Source organism: Nannospalax galili, unplaced genomic scaffold, assembly GCF_000622305.1.
Source record: "Nannospalax galili isolate Female #2095 unplaced genomic scaffold, S.galili_v1.0 scaffold917, whole genome shotgun sequence".
Lineage (NCBI taxonomy): Eukaryota > Metazoa > Chordata > Mammalia > Rodentia > Spalacidae > Nannospalax > Nannospalax galili.
The window spans coordinates 2,574,233-2,578,990 of record NW_008340972.1 but is presented as its reverse complement, the minus strand read 5'-3'; the positions used below and the strand labels follow the sequence as shown (position 1 = coordinate 2,578,990).

General features: G+C 40.5%; 1 long non-coding RNA gene across 2 annotated transcripts in view; it reads left to right on the top strand.

Moving 5' to 3' along the window:
- The window catches only part of LOC115070908, a 75,300-nt gene that overhangs the window by 30,523 nt on the left and 40,019 nt on the right, over nucleotides 1–4,758 (top strand). Inside the window, exon 1 of one of the 2 annotated variants that reach the window (XR_003850008.1) lies at nucleotides 4,084–4,159. The exons of the other annotated variant lie outside the window; for it this stretch is intronic. This is a non-coding gene — a long non-coding RNA (uncharacterized LOC115070908). Of the gene's footprint in view, nucleotides 1–4,083; nucleotides 4,160–4,758 lie in introns of those variants that run through there. 2 annotated transcript variants of the gene reach the window in all.

Sequence of the window (4,758 nt, the reverse complement as noted above, 5' to 3'; positions counted from 1 at the left end):
TTTGTCGCTTTTTTCATGGCACATAACAGTTGCAGTACATGTTGGCCACATCTAAGAGCTAGTTATGAGGTTTTCTTAGGTTTCAATTCTTGCATAAAGTAACAGCAGCCCATACAAAGTACAAGATGCATTTCTTAAAATTCATTAAACTGCACTCCTATAGAAAGCACTATTGTGAACAAATGCCTAATGATTAAAGGGTTTTGTACACATAGAGTAATTTCCCTCAGTGCTTAAAAGGTCACCAGAAAGAAAAAAGCGACAAATATGCTGTTTTAAGCTTTTTTTTTTTCACTTTAAAAATGTCACAGTGAGTGAAAGGCGATGCGGCCGGTCGCAGACGAACGGGTATCGACAGCTGGGGCGGTGCAAAGAAAAGCCAATCGCCCTGTTGCTTTGTATTAAACTTAAGTAAGGAGACCTCAAGTCGGATTTATCTCTGAGCTGACCACAAAGGCGATCTGTGTGCACACACAAAAACTAGGTACATTTTAGTCATGTACTAAATGCAAAATTATCCTGACAACACGTGGTATTTTCTAGTGTCCATATGGTACTGCGTATGCAGGCTGTAATACACTACCCATGTCTGGATAACATATGATGGCGATTTCAAGCATGCCCTACACGCTTGGAATTCTATGATGACTGTCATGCACATACGGGGACAAAATACTCACGGTGTTGAATGTACATTCCACCCCTGCATCAATGTATCTATCCCTGCTGAGAATAGCTCACACTGCTTCCGAGGGTGGGCTAGATTCTTTGGGGGCTAGAACAGTTCTTTCCCCAGAAACCTGAAAATTGATCATGCGGGATGGCCAGGTATTCTCCATTTGCAAATACTACCACTTTATAGGATTTAGAAGAAGGTTTAATGATGAGAAAGAAAAACAAAACAATGTAGAAGTCAGGAAGTCCCACCCTGCCACACACCAAGGAAGGCTCCCACAGGTCATGTGACCTGTGAGCACTTACACTGCAGGCGGGTGGGGGACTTCTAACTGGAAGCCACAGGGTGCTGGTTGGGCTGAGGTTGAAGAGCCCAGGCCTTTTGTTTCTCGTTCTTTAATATGACCGTCTTCCCCAAAAATGGACCCGCCTAGTGCTTTTCATAAGAGATTCTTAATTTTCCACATCAACCTCACAGCACACCACCTCCCTTACCTACTTAGTGCTCAAACAAGGACTTAATGAATGTTCACATTCCTATCTGTACTTAAAGTGCAACAGATTATCCAACAGTGATGGAGAGAAACAAGAAAGGCAAATTTCTGCCCTAGACTCCTACAGGAAGAAGAGAAAATAATGACTAGGCTTGGTGGTGTTCTCCTTAGAAACAACCATCGGCCATGATGCTTCAGAAATGTAGACTGGATGACCAAGAAATCCCATCATTTTAGCCAATACACAAACATGATCAGTATTTTTTCCTCAGAAGAAATATTCTGTACAATGTGAAAACTAACATGGATCAAGTGGCTGGGCAAGTAAGGCACACAAGTGTGGTGGTCACCCATCCACAGTACAGGTGGGGATGACAGGTCATGCACTAGACAGTGCTCAAAGCCACTCTCTGATTTACAATTGCGTCATTAGGAAATGAGTGATTTCATTTGAAAAATTAGTTGATTCAATGAGAAAAAAAATGAGTTGAGGCTATCGTTTGACATCAGATATCATTTAGACATTAACAGGTTAACTGACTCTTTAGGGGTTTTTTCATAATTGTATTATATTTTTAATTATGTGTGTATGTGGTATGGTGTGGGTATATGCCCAAGAGTGTTGGTGCACACAGAGCCCAGAGGCATAGCGTCACCTGATGCTAGAGTTAGTTATAAGCAGCCTCACTTTGGTGCTAGGAACTGAACTCAGGTCCTCTATAAGAACAGGATATGCTCCTAACTGCTAAGCCATCTCTCTGGTCTGGGTATTTTTCATGTTCATTTTGGTATTATGTGTATTTTACTCAAGATACTTATAAACTCTGGGAAGACATTTCTTTGGTAATAAGGTGGGAAGCATTGTTGGAAAACAATAAAAATGACCAGAGCTCAGAAAGCATTAAGGCCATTTCTATGTGTTCAAACCACAGCAAAGCTGGCTGGTAAAATAAATACATCCAGTTAACACATAAGCACACATTGAGGTCTAAAAAAATAACCTTTTCTCTCCTTAAGTACTGTTGACAGTCATTAGCACCTTTGGATATAATTTTATGCAATTTAATTTTTTATTTATAAAACTGTTTCCAGGTGTGATTATTATTCATCCATCATGAGATATATTTTAAAAATAGAAAATGACAGCATTCGTTTCCAAAATTTATGTGTGCTGGTAGAATACTCATTATATGAGAAAGTAATTTCGTTAATGTAATTGGGAGGGGGTATGAGGTTACAGTCTCTAAAGACGTTTGCAAAGCAAGAAGATTTGAAATTTCAGAGCCCACGCATTTCCATGAGCCCTGTTTGCTAGTTTGCTGTGGGTTATAACAGTGTAATCTAACACAGGTTGATCCTTTCTCATTTGTTTTCTTAATCAGCTAAACAGAATTTCCAACGACAAGAGAAATGTCTTCGGGAACTTTTTGTTATCAGAGCAAACTTTGACAGCACAGTGTGAAAGAACTGAGGTCCTAAAGCTCAGAAGCCGAGGTGGACTGAGAGAAAGGCTGTGTTACTTTGTGTCCGTTATTTTTCTTGTTGCAGTGACCAAATCCTGACAAGAAGCAGATTAAGGAGGGAAAGCTTATTTTGACTCACAGGTCAGGGAGACCGGCCATCGTGGTGGGACAGGCGGAGAGTGCCTCGCAGCTGTTAAGGTGGGTGCTTGCTAGTCTCTGAGTTGGACAGCAAGCAGAGAGATGGATGAGGATCGCCTGTCAATCGATCCTCCTCGCTGGGAACACCATCACAGACACACCCAAGGTTGTGCCTCACCCGAACCCTTCAGGACTTCCTAAATCCAATCAGGTTGACACTAAGAAGTAACCCTTACAGTCTTCATTTGTTTGGAAATCCTATTATAAAAAACACCAGAGTGGAAGAGATGACTCAGCACATAAAGGAGCTTGCGGTCAAGCCTGGCGACCTGAGTTCAATTCTCAAGATCCACATGGTAGAGAGAACCAACTCCAAAAAGTTGTGCTCTGACTTGCACAAGAGTCCTGTGGCACAGGTATGTACATATACACATGTAGACACACCCACTTGCACACACATAAGTAAACGATTTTATTTATATATATATATATATAATTTTAATAAAAACAATTTACTCCTGCTCTAAAGAAACTTGGGGATGTAAGAGAGAGCTCAGCACTTAAGAGCAATGGCTGCTCTCACAGAGGACCCATGTTCAGTTCCCAGCACCCACATAGCAACTAACAATCATCCATAACTCCAGTTGCAGGGGATGTGATGCTCTCTTCTGGCCTCCATGGATACCACACGACATGGGAGCACTTACATACATGCAGGCAAACATTCATACACATAAATAAAAACAAATTTTTTTAAATCTAAAGAAACTGTGGAAAATGTTGCACTTTAAGTACAGATAGGAATGTGAACATTCATTAAGTCCTCGTTTGAGCACTAAGTAGGTAAGGGAGGTGGTGTGCTGTGAGGTTGAAAAGAAAGGTTCTTTCTAGCCGAGAAGCAGCAGATCCCGGAGGGACTTGCCTGTGGCGGTGGGATGTGGATACATGCAGGCAATACACTCATACACATATACTAAAAATAAATAAAATATTAAAAAAGAAATAGTTATAAATATCTGTCAAAGGACTGATTGAAGATCTATCTCTTGCTGAAAAGAATTAAAATATGAACATTTATATTGATGAATGCATGGCAGGGAAAGAAGTGATAGGAGCTCATTAAGATGACTACATAATGAATTTAGCCAGAGGGAGCTTGTTTTGACCTCTCTAGAGTCACTGACATAGGGAGCATGCTATAGTCTAGGTTGTCAAAGGGAATTTGGGAAGAGCGGACCATGATTCTGTGAGTTAGACTTTGGCTGGGATACCAGGATCGATACCTCTTTTAGATAAAATTGCTAAAGGACTGTTAATGATTCCAAGAAGCCTGACCAAGAGCCAGATTAAAGGAGCATTTATTACTTACTAAACTTCTATATAAAACCAGTAAGTGAGCCATTCTTTACTTAATTGGCTTGGTTTGTCAATCATAATGGTTATTTGGATTGAATGTACAGTCTCGTGACTCTCTTACAACTTGAATTTATCAGAGTGACCTTTTCTGCTTGGTGGTCTTTAAGAATATGCATGCAGAGTCATCAGTGAACGTCATTTGTTTGGTCAGTTTTCAGGTGACCTAAATTACGTCTGTGACTAAGTAGAGATCTTCTGGGAGCCATGTAAAGCCTTAAATGATCAGAAAGCTGTGTGGTTTATAGAGGCCATAACCGAAGCTTGGGGAGTAGCTAAAGTTATAAGAATTAATTCCGGTACAAGGAAAATTTAGTACAACTGATAATAACTTATTAAGCAGTACCCTGGAATGAAGTGTGAAGAGTGAATGTAAGTTCTGAAGTCGTGCAAGTTATTCCTAGAGAGTAGCGTAGCCACACAGAAAAGAGATCAGTGAACCAACCGTCATAACCCTCTGAGAGATGGAAAACAAACTGGACTACATAGCAAGTTCCAGGCCAGTTGGCGGGAGGGGTGGTATAGGAGACCCTGTCTCAAAAAAATGCTACCAGGAATTTATACTATACATCCTT